The following is a 20,012-nucleotide window of genomic DNA, read 5'->3' on the forward strand; positions in this document are numbered from 1 at the left end:
CGTAGTAATAGCTTTCTTTTGGCGACTTGACCATGCAGCCCATCTTTCTTCAAGTGCCTCCTTATTGTGCATCTTGAAACAGCCACAACACATGTTTTCAGAGAGTCCTGTATTTCACCTAAAGTTATTTGTGGGTTTTTCTTTGCATCCCAAACAATTTACCTGGCAGTTGTGGCTGAAATTTTAGTTGGTCTACCTGACCATTCTTGATTAGAATTTGAACACTGCCTATTGGCATTCTCAATTCCTTGGATATCTTTTTATATCCCTTTCTTGTTTTATACAGTTCAACTACCTTTTCCCGCAGATCCTTTGACAATTCTTTTGCTTTCCCAATGACTCAGAATCTAGAAACATCAGTTCAGCACTGGATGAAAGATGCAACGGTCTGTCAGGAGTCCAGAAACTCATTTACCTTTTATACACACACACTAATTACAAGCAAACAGATCACAGGTGAGGCTGGTTACCTTTAATAACCATTCAAACCCCTTTGTGTCAACTTGTGTGCATGTTATCAGGTTAAAATCACCAGGGTATGTAAACTTTTGATCAGGATCATTTTGGTAGTTTCTGTTGTGATTATGATTTAAAAAGAGTAAACAAACTTGATTGATTATAAATGGCTTCAGCCAAACACTAACCATGAGCGAAAGAAAAGTTTTTTTGTTATCATTCATATTCTCTGAAAAATGGCCAACAAATCATAAATTCTGCCAGGGTATGTAAACTTATGAGCACAGCTGTATATATATATATATATATATATATATATATATATATATATATATATATATATATATATATATATATATATATATATATATATATATATATATGTATATATATATATATATATATATATATATATATATATATATATATATATAAATATAATATTATATTTATATTATAAATTATTTGAACCATGGCACAAAGCAAGTGTTAGATAAAAAAAAAGCAAAGACACTTGTGAAAAAGTGCTTAATTAAATTAAAAAAAAGAACAATATGCTCCATTATGTAATTCCAACATGAACCACTTTATGTCCAGTGCTGTAGAGCTATTGTCAATCATGATGAGCAACATGACATACACCTACTATCCCATCCATGATGACCTGCACCACAAAGACCGCCTCCCACTGGACTTCCATCTTTAACTGATCCCTGATGCTGCTGGTTTGCAAACAGCAGCACCCTGGAAACTGTCAATTGTGGCTCTGCACTAATTCACATCTAGAAATGATGCTCACCAAGCCAATTTACTTAAATTCAATTTAACATTTACAAAATAGTTAATTCAGTTGTTTGTATTTGTTTAATTTTCTAGATGTGAGTTCTTTTATACCTGATCACACCGAGTACATTTCTAATGGCTTAAACTTTGTGTTCTTCTTTTTATACAAGGCAGTTAAATAGGTAGCTGTCTCACCAAAAATAACAAAAGACTGAAGCTGGGCAAAAGCTAGTCATGATGCTCTGTACAATGTGGCCACATTTGATAGTGGGGTTACCCTGTCTAACATTTTCTTCCTTTCTCTCCATAAGGAAATAGAAGGATTGCTGCAAGCTCACAGAGATTTTCCAATAGATTACAAGCTTTTCTGATTGCCCGAACAACTGTTAAAATCCCTAGTGTGGCCCTACAAGACTCAGTCGTCACAAGCAATAGTTGAATTGTGCGGTGTATGGCTAATTTAAAAAAAGTGTATACAATCCTCAGTTTTTGACCTTTGAGTATTTCACCATATTTGCCCATCTTCCTTTGGTTGTGTTAAACAAGAAAAAAGTGTTGTGAAACATAATTGTGGGCAGCTTCACAGCAGGTTTTTAGGAGCTTTTCTTCCATGGTGTTCAAGCTGTCTCCATCTGCTACTGTCTTGTGTGATTCCCACAGGGGAATATGGCTGATTTATCAGTCAATTAGCAGAAGGGCTGCTTTTGTTCTCCAAGTGCAGGAGTCCCCACCCCCCTTGGGCTACTCTTACCACCCGGGATATAGCATTCAGATGTCACAAGAACTGCAAAAGCATATCATGTTGTTTTCTATCGCTGACCTTTATGACATTGTTGAACAAACGTTGTCTCAGGCAATCATAGATTTTCTGTGTTGAAAGGAATTGATCCCATTCAATATCCTGCCTAAATAAGCTAACATAATCTGTTTTAGTTCATCTTTTCAAATATGCTTGTTAATTAAAATATCTATCTATCTATCTATCTATCTATCTATCTATCTATCTATCTATCTATCTATCTATCTATCTATCTATCTATCTATCTATCTATCTATCTATCTATCTATCTATCTATCTATCTATCTATCCTTTACATTTCCAGTTCATACATTTTATTTTCAGGGAAACATCAGTTCTCTAATTGTTTACCACTTTCCTAAATTTGATTTGTTTGTATTTTAAAATATCTAATTTTCCATTTAAATATGCTAGCATACAGTTTTAAAGTACATGAAATAAAAAGAAAATGTTTGCCTTCATCAAACAAAACAGAAAATTATAATAAAAGTTGGAGCTACTTCACAAATTAAGAATACAGAATTCTAGTCATCTTTAAAAGAAGTCTAAAAGCATTCGTAATCTATAAAGCATTAAATTCACCTAGAAGCTAATTCATGTCAATTTTCTTTGACAGCACACACACATTTGTAAATTCTATTTATAGTGTCCTAGTTTTAACTAAAGCTTCTCAGTCTGATTGCAACCTATATTGGTTAGGTATGATTATTTTGCATTCTTTCTTGTTGGCATGTACATTCTGATGACCTTAACCTTTAATGCACTCTGTTTCCTGTCTTTATATGTGTGCTTTATGAATATGCTTTATCTAACTGTTAAGCAATAAAATATTCAATGGATCTGATCAGGAGTTCACAGATTTCTGAAAATTGTATTGTGTGACAGCCTGTCCTGCATAATCTTCTCAACTGTCTCATGTTCTAGGGCAAAAATGATCTTATGTGTCACTCTAATAGTCTAGAATTACACTTGTATCACTGTCACCAGCATATGGGTCTGTGTATACCCCTAGGCCCAGCTCCCTCTCTTTCACGGCATTTAAAATGATAACATTTTCAAAGCCAGTTTTGACAGAAAGTGAACTCTCCTTTTCGCATTTGTGACAAAGCAAGCCACTAGAGGCTTGACACAGAGCAGCCAATCATCACACTCTTTACTGGATAATTATAGTGGGTTTTACTCATCTTAATAACTGCCTTGGTGCAATGGGAGACTTGAGTTCAGGTCTCCACTTAATTATACAGTCTTCATCTTAAGTGCTTAAATCATGTGAAGGATTCAGCTGTGCAGACAAGATCATAGTTCCTCTCTTCTTCTTCCACTCTGACAAAACATATTGATTTTGTGGGGCAGTCAATTGGGGGCATGACGGCCTAAAGGAAAATAATCCAAACAGCATTTCAGGCAGCTAAAGTGAAAGGAAAACAAGATCAATAGTTAATATAAACTATTCCACAATCAATTATTTCAAGTCAGTAAATATGCTTTTTATTTTAAAGCAAACTGATAAGTAATGATAATTAAATATTAGTATTTTAGTAGAATAATGTGGATTTCTAGAAAGATGAGGAAGGGGGTGATTTAATGTGTGCTTGCATTTAAAAAGTTGCTAACAAAGAAAAAGAAATCTGATATTGGTTTTTGAAGGATTTTTTTTGTGTGTTGGTTTAGGCTAAAAAAATATTGTAATAATAGTTCAGTTTATAATAAGCATTGGTGTTATAGAGATTTAGGTTGCAAGAGTGACTAGGTGCAAGTTAGCGTTAAAATGTTAGGTTACATATAAACGTTAGGTTAAAAGGTAGGTTACAGTAAAAATGAAACTTGAGTTAAAATGGAAAGGTTTTTTTTTTATATATGTACATCCTTGAACCTTACTCCTGACCCCTATACTCTGTGTGTTATGTATACTTGACCCCTGCACTTTTTGCAATACAAACTTCTGCATTTTCTGAATTACATACTCCTTGCCCCTGCACTCATTATACTATATTGTGAAGTATTTACTACTGACCAAAGTGTTCACTGTCTCAACAGTTGCTTGTTGCTAATGAAGTTCGTCTTTAAATTATGCTCAGAAAAAAGTATTAGCTGTCTGCAGTGTTAATTTTGGCAGCAAATTTCAATTTAGTTTTAGTCTTAGTCTTAGGACTAAAATGGCATTTTAGTTTTAGTCCCATTTTAGTCTTCTGCAATTGTTTTAGTTTTAGTCGTATTTAGTCGACAAATTCTCCAGTACATTTTAGTCGTCTAAAACTCATTTTAGTTGTCTAAAATCTAATGCGTGTAATTAAATTGTAATGCATTAGTTAACCTTTCTCTACAATTTCCAAACGCATTATATACTGCTGGAGAGAAATGTCTCATATGTTATTATTTATGTTAGTGAGGTATGAACATGCACTACAGACCAGTGTTAATTTTGAAGTCAAATTTCAATTTAGTTTTAGTCATAGTCTTTTGAATAAAATGGCATTTTAATTTAGTCCTATTTTAGTCTTTTGACTAAAATGGCATTTTAGTTTTAGTCCTATTTTAGTCATCTCAATTGTTTTAGTTTTGGTCGTATTTTAGTCGACTAAAATAGTATTCATTTAGTTGACTAAAATGTTTTAGTTTGAGTCGATTTAGTAGAAAAAATTAACACTGGCTGTCTGCTTATATTCTATGTGCAGAATAGAATATGTAATGGAAGAGTTTCATTTTGTAAAATTATTTAGCTGAGGTTTATCTGTGAGATTCTCACTTGTGACGCAATAATGAAAGCATAATTTGTGGTTACAAGAACTCTGGCATATGTATGCTGTGTATACAGTGAGTAGTACTTGGATTTTATTTATCCATACCCCTTTAACCCCCTCCCATAATTACCAAATTTTACCACACACAAAATACAATGGGGTACTGCACTAAAATAAGATCCCACACTATGCTATGTTTTGTTGTTGTTTGGCAACTGTTAGGAATTTTAGGCATTTAGCTTAACCACTTGCTGCCCACTGTCAAATGGTGGCGGACCGCTACGGCTCTCGTTCTGGGACGATGTCATATGACGGCTCCCAGTTTAGCCGCGATCGCAAAAAGCCACAGCTGGGGCTCCTTGCCCATGTGATCGGCTGTGTCCAACCACAGCCGATCACATGTAAACAAGGAAGTGCCATTTATCGGCTCTCCTCACCTCACACTGACAGAGTATGAGGTGAGGAGAGCTGATCAGCGGCATCTCCTCACAGGGACAATTTGTAAAGGTAATCAGGGCACTGATAATCAGTGCCCTGATTACAATGCAGTCCCAGCAGTGCCCATTAAGGATGCCATTCTGTGCCCATCAGGGACACCAGTCTGTGCCCATCCCTGAGGCCAATCTATGCCCAGTGCCCATCAGTAATGCCCATCAGTGCCATCCATCAGTGCTGTCTGTCAGTGCCCATCAGTGCCACCTATCATTGCCCATCAGTGCAGCCTATTAGTGCTCATCAGTGCTGCATATCAGTGCCACTTATCATTGCCCCTCAGTGCTGCATATTAGTGCCTCCTCATCAGTGCCACCCCATCAATGCCCTTCAGTGTCGCCTCATCAAATCAAATCAACAAATTTTCTGACAGAAACTAAGAAAAACTTTTTTTTTCTTTTTAAACTGTTTAGTATTTTTTTGTTTGTTAATCACCCAGTGGTGATTAAATACCACCGAAAGAAAGCTCTATTTGTGTGAAGAAAATCATAAAAAATTATTTTGGTACAGTGTTGCATGACTGTGCAATTGTCATTCAAAGTGTGACATTGCTGAAAGCTGAAAAATGGGTTGGACAGGAAGGGGGTGAAAGTGCCCGGTATTAAAGTAATTCAGTTTATTTACAAGTGTAAAGCTTTGGATACATTAGATCTGTACACTCTCCAATACTTTAACTGCTCAATTCTGTCATATTACTGCTAGTCAAAAAAGCATGCATTGCAGAAAAAAACTACCTAAAAAAAGATTTCTAGTCAAGTAACAATTAATCAAATAGGGGTAATGCTGCTGCTTTATGTAGCCAAAAAATAATGTACAAATTAAAAAGTGTATTACGCTTACAAACTATGTGATGTCAGAATATGGGGTGGTTGATGCTGTCCTGGAGAATCATACTGATCTTTTAACCCAACATATATCTTAAATGCATCTATAAAGCACGTAATTTGAAGAATTTCCATTGTTGCTCTCAAGCTTGTATAAAATGAGGAACCCTCTCCCAGCCAAACTGTATTTATGAATTTTTATGTTTGTTTTCATTGATGCATGATGCCCAGTTCCCCATTGACCTTTGTTTCTCAGTTCTTTGACTATTAGCCTAGAAAATGGACAGAACTTATTTTCCTTGTCAAAAGATTTTTATTAAGTTCATAGTAATAAGCTTAACATACATGTTAATGGATACATGTTAATATAAGGAATGAAGCTCAATAATTACAGAAGTAGGTAAGAATAAAAAACATATAATGAAATATGATAAATAAATAAAGATATTTGGAATAGATATTGATACATTTTACCAAAAGGTATCTATCTATTCCTACAATGTTAGTTTCCAAAATAACGTGAATGAGATACAACATTAGTAACAATGAGCTTCAAGAATTAATGAGGGGGATGGGAGAGGAAGGAAAGGGAATAGAGAAAGAAAAGGAAGAAGAGGAGAAGAGTGGAGAGAAGAAATGTATTGGATTGATCCGTGAGCCAGTGTGGGGTTTAGTAAGGTTTGAGTTTCATCAAATATAATCAACTACCATGGCAGGAGGGCTGAATTATCAAAGGATGATGGTGTGAAAGAATTACCCCATGGGTGCCACATATTTTCAAATTTTGGAATTTGATTGTGTTCTATGGCAGCCATTTTAGAATGGATCATAAAGTTATTCATTCTATGTTTTGACTCAGCTACCACTAAAGGGGGGATTTCTATGCTTTCGCAAGAGTTTGCTTAGCAGCTGTGAGGAGCTGGACAAAAAGCTTGAGCTGCATATGCGTCAAGCATACAGGTTTAAGATTAAGTAATGCCGTGGTAGGATCTGGTTGCATTGGCATTTTGAATAATTTGGAGGCAATTAAAAATATTTCCTTCCAGAAGGTTTGAGCTATAGGACAGGCCCACCAGATGTGCATTTGTATGCCCAAGTCCAAACAGCCGCCAAAGCAAAGGGCTGATCAGGATGGAGAGTATTTAGCAACTCTGGAAGGTACGAGGTACCACCGGGTCAAGACTTTATAGTTGGTTTCAACTGCTAAAACATTAGGGGAGGGTGTTTTGGTAGCCAGCCAGATATCTAACCATTCTGTAATGGTTATTGTGCGCCCAAGGTCCTCCTCCCATTTCTGAGCATAGGAAGGTTTGTCCGAGTTGGGTATAACTAATAACTGAGAGCAAAGAGAAGATTAGTCTCTTGGCATGTGGATCCTTTTTACATGTGGCTTCAAAATTTGTGAGTTGATCAAGTGGTGTGCCTATATTTGTGTAAGGAGTGAAGAAATTTTTAATTTGAAGGTACCGGAATATTTCCGAGGGGGGTAACCCAAAGGTCTCTCGCAAATCTTGAAAAGGAATAATGTTGGAGGACGTAACAAATTTATGTAATCTTGAAACATTTAGGGAAGCCCAGACTTTGAATGACTTGGGGGAGACCCATGCTGGGTAAAAAGCCGGATTTTTAAGGAAAGGGAGGAGAGGATTGTGTGGGGATAGTAATTGGTGTTTGGTTTTAAGCCTGTCCCTAAGGGATATAAAGTGTTTAGTAATGAGGTTATGTAGACCGGTGCGATCTTTAGGATGAAGCCATAGAAGATTTGAGACAGATAAGGGATCACATTCAGTCGCTTCTATTGATACCCACAAGGGGGTTTCTTGTTTTGCATGATACTTTGGTAAGCTTGCGATGTGGGCAGCTTTGTAATACAATGCAAAATTGGGAAAACCCAAGCCGCCAGAAGTCTTAGGAAGATATAATGTTTGGGATGGGATGCGAGGTTTGGAAGATCCCCATACAAATGTCGTTGCTCTTTTCTGAATTAATCAAGTAAAGTATGCTGGGATCGGGATCGGCAGGACTCTGAACAGATAAAGTAATTTAGGTAAAATTTACATTTTAATAGTATTAATCCTACCTAGCCAAGATAATGGAAGGTGGGACCATTGTTTCATTAAATTAGTCACTTTTCTCAGAGTAGATGTGTAATTGGCTGAACATAGTTCTGAGATATATGCTGTTAGATGAATACCAAGATATGGGATTGTTTTTTCCACCCAAGAAAATGGAAGTGCTCATTTTACCATATCTTTTTCTCTGTCAGGTAGGGATATATTCAGTGCTAAACATTTTTTGGGGTAAATTGTTATTCCGGATATATTGGCAAACCTATTAAGGATAGGTAATAGATTGGGACTAGAGACTTGGGGAGATGATAAAAAGAATAAGATATCATCTGCAAACAAGCAGAGTTTGTGATGGAAGTCTCCTAGTTCTATTCTGGTTATTTTTGGGTCTAGTCTAATGTATTATGCTAGGGGTTCTATTAAAGGGGCAAATAAAAGTGCGGAAAGTGGACAACCCTGACGTGTGCCTTTTTCTATTTTGAAAGAGTCAGATTTATAACCTGCATATTTTACATATGCTTGAGGTCTGTCATAAAGTGCTGTTATCCATTTAATGAAGTGGAGTCCAAACCCCCATTTCTGGAGAGTGTGATATAAATAAGGCCAAGAACCCGAATCAAAAGCTTTCCTAATATCCAGGGAAAGGAAACAAGAGGGAATGCGGCGAGTTTTGGCAATGTGTGCCAAGAGTACTGCTCGACGCACATTGTCACCAGCTTGGCGAGTAGGCATAAAGCCTACTTGGTCACGATGGATAAGGTTACCTATGATTTTGTTGAGGCAGGATGCCAAGATTCTCGCTAGAATTTTTATGTCAAGGTTTAAACGTAAAATGGGATCTCTTCCATTGAAATGGGTTCTTCAAGAAGAGAATTTTGGGTCTGAGTTAGTTCAGGAAGCTTTAATTGAGAGTAAAAGGTATCAGCTTCAGAAGGATTAAATTCATTTGTTTCCGAATATAGGGAAGCTAAATGAGATCTAAATTTGTGGACTATTTTAACCGGATTGCAGGTATAATTTTTCCTAGACAATTGAAGTCGGATATTATTAGATTGTTTATGCCTAGAATTAAGAGCACGTGCCAACATAGTGTCCGGTTTGTTAGATTTCATAAAGAATGCGCGTCTAGAACGTTATCCGCATTTTCTGTGAGAAAGAGATCATATTCTAAACGAGCCTTTTCTAATCTAGTTTTTGTGGTCGAAGAAGGATTATCTTGGAAATTTACAAAGGCAGTGTTATATTCTAAGTCCAGTTTGCGTTCAAGAATTTTCCGTTCACGTTTAAACATTGCAGATTGGCGTTGGAATATTCCTCGTAGTACTGGCTTATGTGCTTCCCAGAGAGTCAGTGTAGAAATTTCAGGAGATGTATTGTGCATAAGATATTCTTTTAAGGCTTGGTCAAATATGAGGTGATGAGATGGGTTTTTTATCAAAATATCAGGGAGGTACCATGATAAGTCGTGCGATTTAGGAATAGTAGATGCTATAGTAGTATATACTGCATTATGGTCTGACCAAGGGATTGGTATAATATTTGATGAGAGAATCTCTGGTGGTAAAATACCAACAGTTAGGAGTATGTGGTCTATTCGAGAGAAGGTTTTATGAGGGTGTGAGTAGTAAGTAAATTTCCTTTTTGCTGGATTATTTTCCCTCCATGAGTCAACTAAGTTATATCTTGAGAGAAGTTGTGGAAAAGATTGCTTGGTTGGGCTTCTCGGTGGAGAGTATGGTGATTTATCTAGAAATGGGAGGAGGACCTGGTTTGAATCTCCACACACAATAATTGTACCCAATAATTTGTGGATAAGAGGAGCTCATATATTTGGGTGTGGAGTCCACTGTAAAGTGAGTTTCCTGTAAGCAAACTATATGAACTTTCTGTGCTTGAAAGAAACGGAACACTTTAGTGCGTTTTTGCGGTACATTAATTCCCTGTACTTTTAGGGAAAGAATGTTTAAGGGTGCCATGGTAGATGATAAAAGTGATGATTCTTACCATTATTCACGAGTTCCTGGCTGAATGGATCAATCCAATTGAACAAGAAAAAGAAAAAGTTGAAGTTGGACCAAGGATAAACTGTAGAAAGAAAGAAACATGTAGCATGAGTAGTAAGATATAATACTGTAAACAGTGGCTTATGATAGATATCAAGAATTACCCGTGATGAGGGAGAAATCTCCCCATCAAGGGAAAAAGGTCCGACTTCAATCGTCCACATAATATTGGTGGGCGATCGAGGGAGGCACATTGGGACACACAAAACTGCTGTGGAAAGAGGAAAAGCCCTATGAAGGGAACATCATCAAGATGTATAGGGACGTAGCCAGCTCGGCTATAAATAAATGTTAGGACAAAATCTCAAATTGATCATACTGGGAGGTAAATGAGATCAGTACTCTGGAGCATATTATTATAATTTATATCAGGGGATTTAATTGACCAGACCGTGTGGACTGCACAGAGGAAACCAGAAACACATGTAAGTGAAAAAATAATGGTGTTTATTAAATAAATGACAAGTAAGAGGAATATAAACAGTGCAAAACCAACCACAGACCCACAAACAACAAATAGTATATACAAGTAAATGGAAATACCGGAATCGTAAACAAAGCCAGGTCAAGGTCATACACAGGGAGGTCAGCAGATGGGTAAGGACAGGAAACCAGCAGGACAGGGAGAGGATGGATGGTTAGGCTACAGGGCAGGGATCCAAGGGAATCAGGAGAGACAAGAACAGGATGGGCTAGGGATAGGGATCGGATCAGATCAGGACAGGACAGAAACAGGTTTACGGTCAGGATACATGCAGCAAGGTCAGGGCGCAGGGAGAAAGATACCAAAGCAAGCCTGTGAGGGCTTGCCGGGTATTTATAAGGCTGTAGTAATTGACCTCATGTTACAGCTGAGCGCAGAGGGTGCTGTTTGCTCCACACTGCCGGAGTGCACCCGCTGGTGGACACCGGTACTACGGCCCAAGGATGCAACAGTGCCACCAGCAGGAGAGACCTCTTACTACAGGTCCCAGGTGTTGGAAGACACCCGCTGGTGGACACTGGTACTGCGATCCAAGAGACCGATAGCGCCACCAACGGGTAAACCCTCTCATGGGTACCCCCCCTCAAAGGAGCGGCCTCCGGATGCTCCAACAAGATGAAATTGTCCAAAGTTCATGGCCTCAAACCGAACAACAGATGAGGGCACATCAGGCTGGGCATCGGGTACATCAAACTGGACAGTGGGTAAATCCGAGAAGACAGCGGGCACATCTGAGAAAACAGCGGGCACATCCGAGCAGACAGCGGGCAGGAATTCACCAAGCTGGGCAGCGGGCACTTCGAGCTGGGCAGCAGGCATGGGCACTTCAAGCTGGGCAGCAGGCACGGGCACTTTGAGCTGGGCAGCAGGCACATCAGGCTGGGCAGCAGGCACGGGCACTTTGAGCTGGGCAGCAGGCACATCAGGCTGGGCAGCAGGCATGGGCACTTTGAGCTGGGCAGCAGGCACTTCGAACTGGGCAGCAGGCATGGGCACTTCGAGCTGGGCAGCAGGCATGGGCACTTCGAGCTGGGCAGCAGGCACGGGCACTTTGAGCTGGGCAGCAGGCATGGGCACTTCGAGCTGGGCAGCAGGCACATCAGGCTGGGCAGCAGGCACATCAGGCTGGGCAGCGGGCATGGGCACTTCGAGCTTGGTAGCAGGCACTTCGAGCTGGGCAGCAGGCATGGGCACTTCAGGCTGGGAAGCAGGCACGGGCACTTCAGGCTGGGCAGCAGGCACATCAGGCTGGGCAGCAGGCACGGGCACTTCGAGCTGGGCAGCAGGCACATCACGCTGGGCAGCAGGCATGGGCACTTCAGACTGGGCAGCAGGCACAGGCACTTCAGGCTGGGCAGCAGACACATCAATCTGGGAAGCTGGCACATCAGTCTGGGAAGCTGGCACATCAGTCTGGGAAGCTGGCACTGAGACATCAGGCTGGAAGGCAGGCACTGGGACAATAGGCTGGAAAGTGGGCACATCAGACTGAGAAGCTGGCACATCAGACTGGGAAGCTGGCACATCAGACTGGGAAGCTGGCACATCAGGCTGGAAGGCAGGCATTGAGACATCAGGCTGGTAGGCAAGCTTTGAGACATCAGGCTGGAAGGCAGGCATTGAGACAACAGACTGGGAAGCTGGCACATCTAACTAGGAAGCTGGTGCATCTAACTGGGAAGCTGGCACATCAGGCTGGAAGGCAGGCACCGAGACATCAGGCTGAAAGGCAAGCTTCGAGACATTGGGCTGGAAGGCAAGCTTTGAGGCATCAGGCTGGAAGGCAGGCACTGAGACATCAGACTGGGAAGCTGGCACATCAGACTGGGAAGCTGGCACATCAGGCTGGGAAGCTAGCACATCAGGCTGGAAGGCAGGCACATCAGGCTGGAAGGCAGGCATCGAGACATTAGGTGGAAGGGCAGACACTGAGACATCAGGCTGAAAGGCAAGCTTCGAGACATCAGGCTGAAAGGCAGGCATGAAGACATCAGACTGGAAAGCAGGCACATTAGATTGGAAAGCGGGTGCATCAGACTGGAAGGCGAGCACATCAGACTGGAAGGCAGAGACATCAAGCTGGAAGGACCGGCACCGAGACATCCAGCTGGAAGGCAGGCACCGAGACATCAGGCTGGAAGGTAGGCATCAGGACATCAGACTGGGAGGCAGGCACATAAGACTGAAAAGCGGGCACCGAGACTTTGGGCTGGAAGGCAGGCATCAGGACAGACTGGACAGTGGGCACATCAGACTGGACAGTGGGCACATCAGACTAGGAGGCAAAGACATCAAGCTGGGAGGCAGGCGCCGAGACATCCGGCTGGAAGGCAGGCATCAAGACATCAGACTGAGAAGCAGGCACATCAGACTGAAAAGCAGGCACCGAGACTTCAGGCTGGAAGGCAGGCATCAGGACATCAGACTGGAAAGCAGGTTCATTAGACTGGAAGGCGGGCACATCAGACTGGAAGGCAGAGACATCAAGTTGGAAGGCAGGCACCGAGACATCCGGCCGGAAGGCAAGCATCGAGACATCCAGCTGGAAGGCGGGCACCGAGACATCCGGCTGGAAGGCGGGCACCAAGACATTGGGCTGGAAGGTAGACATCAGGACATCAGACTGGGAGGCAGGCACGTCAGACTGGATAGCAGGCACATCAGACTGGAAAGCGGGCACCGAGACTTCGGGTTGGATAGCAGACAGAGGTTTGGCAGGTTTAGGTGGGTCATCAAGTTCAACTGGCATGAACGCAGGCTGAAACAGGTTGGTTGGTGTGGAGGCAGGTTGGGTTATTGGTAGGATGGTGTGGGTCGGGAAGACCTTTCATTTCTTTTTTGGTTTACCCACTGCAGCTTTGTACGTAGGTGCAGGGTCGTAAGAAAAGAAAGTAGCTGGGCAGAAGGAAGACCAAGGAACAGTGGCTGGAGGAGGGTTTTGTGGGATTGTTACAGGTGGAGGAGAAGAGACAGGTGGATTGAAGGCAGGATAGGTGCTACACTTGGAAACTGGGTAATAGTATTTGATAGGGGGCTGAGTAAACTGGGCTGTAGCTGAGGTTACCATAGGCGGGGAGATAGATACCAAGGCAAGCCTGTGAGGGCTTGCCGGGTATTTATAAGGCTGTAGTAATTGACCTCATGTTACAGCTGAGTGCAGAGGGTGCTGTTTGCTCCACACTGCCGGAGTGCACCCGCTGGTGGACACCGGTACTACGGCCCAAGGATGCAACAGTGCCACCAGCAGGAGAGACCTCTTACTACAGGTCCCAGGTGTTGGAAGACACCCGCTGGTGGACACTGGTACTGCGATCCAAGAGACCGATAGCGCCACCAATGGGTAAACCCTGTCATGACACAGGGTGTAGTAAAGGAAATACGTGAGAAAATTATTAATAAAGGGATGGGGATTGGAATAGGGAACTGGGAAAGAGAATATAAAAATGAGCAAGTGGACCTATAACTACCCAGAGATACAGGTATTGGTTTAAACACCATGAAAAAAATTATTAGAAAGTGGGATTTAGATAAAATATCAGTCGGACTATATCAGGTAAAACTACCTATATGTTGAATGCATCTATAACATTCGCTTAGTAATGTTCAAGCAAATGAAAACTGAGTTTGAATGTATAAAGAAAATGGTAACTGGATTGTGCAATAAATCTAGATCGATTAAAGAAAAATAATTGATACCCTTCAATGGTGAAGCCAATTTAGGTATTTTGAAATGGCTTCCTATGTTGGATGGGTACATAGCACTATCTAGCATCGTGTTTTGCCTATGCATGAAAGGGCACAAATTACATAAAGAGATACCAATTGTCTCACAAAATTGTTAAGGAATCCTTGCAAAGGGAGATTCAATACTAAATTAAAGTATGAGGACCAATGCAAGATACAATTTTACAGTCTCTTCTGCCCCGAGACAGTCATTCAGCAACTGCGCTCTGGAAGAGTGGGTGAAACAATGAGAGGTTCAGATGAGACTGTGGGTAGGAAAAGTGGTCAGTCCATGGAGTTTTCTTCATCCAGCAGAAGGGAGGCTAATCCACTCCTCTTATGAGCATGTTGGTTTCCTGATTGTTCTGGAGATTGAGAAGAGCTGTGTGGAGTGCAAGGGGTTTACCGCCTTCGTGATGAGTTAGAGATGTGTGGGTCATCCACAAGGCGCAGATCTTGTAAAACTCATTGCAGTTCATCTGAGGATCTGCAGGTAAACTTTGAGCCCTGGTATGTAAATTGAATGGAAAACAGAAATCCCCATTGATAAGTGATATGATGACTTTGTAGCACTGTCAGTTGAGGCTTCTTTGATCGACGCTTAGAAATAGTCAATTGGGATAAGTCAGTAAATAACTGATAAACATGACCTTGGAACGTAAGATTGCCTTTATCCCTGGCTTCAGTCAGAAGTTGCTCTTTTGTGCGATAAAAGTGAAATTTTGCGATAATATCGCGTGGAGGGCCATCAGTTTTCCTGGGCATGAGGGCACGGTGAACTCTGTCCATTTCCAAACGTTCTATAGGTAGGGCCGGTTGGAGTTCTTGGAATAAGGCCATCATGGTTGAAGGCAGGTCAATCACAGATTCAGGGATACCGCTGATGCGGAGGTTGGAACGTCTGGCTCTGTTCTCATAATCTTCCAGCCTAGATTGTAGTATTAAGTTTTCCTCTTTAAGGTTTTCTATTTCTGAGACGTTATTTTGTGCTGAAATTTCCACCTCATCCACTCTAATTTCTAATGCTGCTGTATGAGCGCCAAGTTCTCTTATTTCTTTTGTAAGGCTACTTGTAATATGCTCTGAAGTCTGTTACAGTGCTATTTGCAGCATACGTTCAAATTGCTTTAAAGGTACTGGGGAATCAGCAAATTCATGTGGAGAATTTTGTGAGGGAAATAATTCAGTATCCGACTCACCAGAAAACTCTGTTTGTAACAGTTTCTGCTTCTGTTTCAGTGTATGGGAGCGCTCTGAGGTGCTGTGTGAGGCAGGTGTCGGCACCATTTTAGCTGCAGCCCACACCTGTAACTCCTTTGTAGAGGCTTTAAATTTATTGCAGTTACCTCCTAGAACCATATTGAAGGTCTCCAACAGAGCTCCGGGTTCACTGGTGGAAGTAGAATATTCTGGAGTGCTTTGTGTCAGCTGGTATGCTTTAATATTCGGCTTTTCCTCTGTCACGGAGCGGAGCTCTAGCAGCTCATAACTGCTCTGTCAGACTCCGCACATGCACTCTGACAGAACTTATTTTCAAGATTTGCCTCTCACTAACTTCAAATGGGGTTCACAATAAAGTTTGCAATTTGAAGATTTTACAATGAGTTCACTGACAGAAATGCAACAAACAGACCCAAGGCACTCAACCATAGAATGGGCTAGCAGTTATGTATGGTAGTATCATGCATCCTTTTGACCCAGTCCCATGCTGCTTGCAATCCACTGGAGGAATGGAGATATCCAAAACAGAAGCACATAGGCTATATGCTGCGCACTGGTAAAGTCAAGGTATCCAAGAGAAACAAGTAGATAAATTGGAGGATGATGAATAGACAAATACAACTTGCTTCCATATAAACCAAGTAACATTTATTATTTGGCTATAGATAATCCAGATAAAACCACAATCATATGTGAATGTCACAGTCTAATTTAAAAAGTAACAAAGAAAAATTGCAGGCGCTCAACACAATATCAGAAAACTCAAAACTCCTGAAGTGTTACAAAAGTGATGGTATTGACAAAGCATGACAAAAGAATTTATACTCAGCACTGGAACTATAAACTACTAATATACATATATACAAACATCAAAATGTGTACCATAATAACAACATGTATAACATAATAGTGCTCAGTGCCAATATAGTGCAAAATAAAATGCAATCAATAAAGTTCATCAGATGTGAGATACTGGGTTGGTGACATGTTGATATATATTCCTGGTGACTTCCTGTGCTCCTCTCCTGGGTCCCCACTCACCAGATAAAGATGATAAATACGCCTGTATTGTATATCAAGATGGTGCCTCCCGTCCACCGAGTAGATTGGTATATCGTGCCTTTAAGGAATGGGATCTTCTAACCTCCACCACATGGTCTAGGTCCTACACACTGAACACGATCAATAGACGACCATTGTAGCAAAGTTTGGACAAATGAAGAAAAGGGGACATATAGTGTAATACTGCAAGATTTTATTTAAAATGTTTAAAATCATTACACTTACATCAAAGTCTTAAAAACGTGCAGAAAGTGCCGCCTTAGCATCCAAACAGCCTTCACAGATTCTCCTTAGCTTGACGTGTTTCGCCCCTCCCACTGGGCATCATCAGAAGCTTATGTAGTCTGTGATTGGCTGTCTTATATACTTTAAGTACCGCCTACTACACCCAATGACTCCCATTACTCTCATTGATGGCGCAGTATGAAATTAACCTCACTTCCGGTTTCCGCCGAAACCAGATGTGACGTATCCACCGGGGCCGGAAGTGATCAGCGGCGCCGGAAGTGATGTAACCTTCACTGCTGGAAGGTAAACACCAAACATCCTTGCTTCCTGAGTTAGCAGGAAGTGGTAAATCGCCATCTAGTGTTAGTAATTAGATATTACATTAATATAAAATGTCTCTGTTTATGCAAAGAGTAAATGAGCAAACCACAATATGTTACATTAGGGGATATCACAATAACAACGTACTTCATGTCAAGAAAAATGAATTAAACAATTAGTTGAAAATAACATGACTCATATCAAAAAAAAGATTAATTGATATTACATAAATTAAAAATAAAAATAAAAAATAAAAAAATAAAACATAATAATAATAAGTAAAAAAAAAATAAGTAAAAATTTAAATTACTAATAAAACAATTTATGCCCAGGTCCACATTTAATCCTACTGTAACCTATATATCCATTCAGTCTCGTTTTGGGAGATAGCCTTTTTCAAATTGGTACCCCTCCAATGTTTCTCCACTCTATTAATACCACAAAAAATGAGTTTTGATGGATCCCTATTATGGAATCTCCTGAAATGATATGATAGACTGTGTTTACTGTGTTCCCTGAGTTCTCTTGTGGTTCTACCCACATATTGGAGACCACATTCACATTCCAAGAGGTACGTGACATGTGTGGTACCGCAAGTTATAAATTTAGAGATTCCATATATCTGTCCTGTTTATCTATATTTAAAATGTGTAGTCTTTTTCTTTCCACCTTTGCATGTTCTGCAGATTAAGCATCTGCCATATTTAAAGAAACCTGTTTGGTCGAGAAAAGTTACCAACTTCTTGGGGGGGGTCAGGGATGCTCTTAACAATTTTGTCCTTCAATATGGGAGGACAGAACGGATGGGGGGGGGGGGGGGAATAGTCGTATTGGATAAAATATACTACAAGAATGAATTAAATGGGCTCATAGAGGATAAAGACGCTTACCACAAATTAAAAGGGGACCCTGTGAATAAACTAAAAGCAATCTTAACCAGAAAAACCAAGAAAGCCCAAGAGGAAGGTATATTGGACAAAAAGGAAGCCCGATATTTAGTACCAACAGCACCAAAAACTACCATCATATATCAGGTCCCCAAAATACATAAGAATATCCAGAAACCCCCAGGACACCCCATTATCAATGGGGTAGACTCTTTGTTCTACAGAGTTGGAGAGTATTTAGACTATTTCCTACAGCCTATTGCCCAGAAGTTTCCATCTTAAATGAAAGATAGTAGGGATCTTATTAATTTCATCAAGAATATTCCGATTAATGAATTAACATTTCTAGTAAGTACAGATGTTGACTCACTATACACTAACATACACTAACATTAGACAAAAAAAATGCAACTTCTGTGATTAAATGGGCGTTAGAAACTGAAACAACATTGCACAGGACGTAAATAGATTTTATGCTAGACATGCTACAATTAGCGATGGAAAACAACTATTTTTGGCATGACAAACAGTATTACAAACAAATAAGGGGAGCAAAATATGCTCCCACGGTGGGGAATATTTTTATGAGTAAATGGGAATCAGAGGAAATATTTGGTAAAAACATCTTAGGATTAAATTCATACAGAAGATATATTGATTACATTTTTCTTATTTGGGAGGGCAGTGAGGATTCTTTGAAAGAGTTTTTAGAACAGATCAATATGGCAATATTATGCTGTCTTAACCCTTTCATGACTAAGCCTATTTTTGAAATTTGGTGTTTACAAGTTAAAATCCGTATTTTTTGCTAGAAAATTACTTAGAACCCCCAAACATTATATATATTTTTTTAGCAGAGAATCTAGAGAATAAAATGGCGATTGTTGCAATATTTTTTATCACATGGTATTTGTGCAGCAGTGTTTTAAACGCAAATTTTTGGAAAAGTGACACTTTCATGAATTTTAAAAAATCCAAACAGTAAAGTTACCCCAATTTTTTTGTATAATGTGAAAGATGATGTTACGCCGAGTAAATAGATGCCAAACATGTCACCCTTTATAATTGCACGCACTCGTGGAATGGCGACAAACTACGGTACCTTTGAATTTCCATAGGCGACGCTTTAAAAAATTTTTACGGTTACCAGGTTTGAGCTACAGAGGAGGTCTAGGGCTAGAATTATTGCTCTCGCTCTGACGATCGCGGCGATACCTCACATGTGTGGTTTGAACACCGTTTACATATGCGGGCGCGACTTCCGTATGCGTTTTCTTCACTGCGCGAGCTTGCGGGGACAGGGGCACTTTTAAAATTTTTTTTTTTTAATTTAATTTATTTATTTTTGTACTTTATAAATTGTGTTTAAAATTTTTTTTTTTTTTTTTTACTTTTATTGCTGTCACAAGCAATGTAAACATCCCTTGTGACAGTAATATGTGGTGACAGGTACTCTTTATGGAGGGATGGGGGGTCTAAAAGACCCCCCATCCCTCCTTTACACTTCAAAGTATTCAGATCGCCGAAAACGGCGATTCTGAATACTGTGTACTTTTTTAAATTCGGCGCCATTGGCAGCCGAGTAAACGGGAAGTGACGTCGCTTCCGCGTTTACAACAAGAAGGCTGGAACGAAGCCGCTCGCAGCTTCGTTCCAGCCCGCCCCCAGCCACCGAAGGCAGCCAAATGGACACCGGGCCTCCTGATCGCACGGGAGGCCCGGTAACAGCGGCGGGAGGCGGCGGGAGGGGGGGATGTCCCCTCCCGCTCCTCCGGTATAACAGCCGAGCGGCTTTTAGCCGCATCGGTTGTTATACACGGGTAGCCGATCGCCCGCTGTAAACAACGGTACCGGGATGA

Source organism: Aquarana catesbeiana, linkage group LG05 (genome assembly GCF_042186555.1).
Source record: "Aquarana catesbeiana isolate 2022-GZ linkage group LG05, ASM4218655v1, whole genome shotgun sequence".
Taxonomy (NCBI): Eukaryota; Metazoa; Chordata; class Amphibia; order Anura; family Ranidae; genus Aquarana; species Aquarana catesbeiana.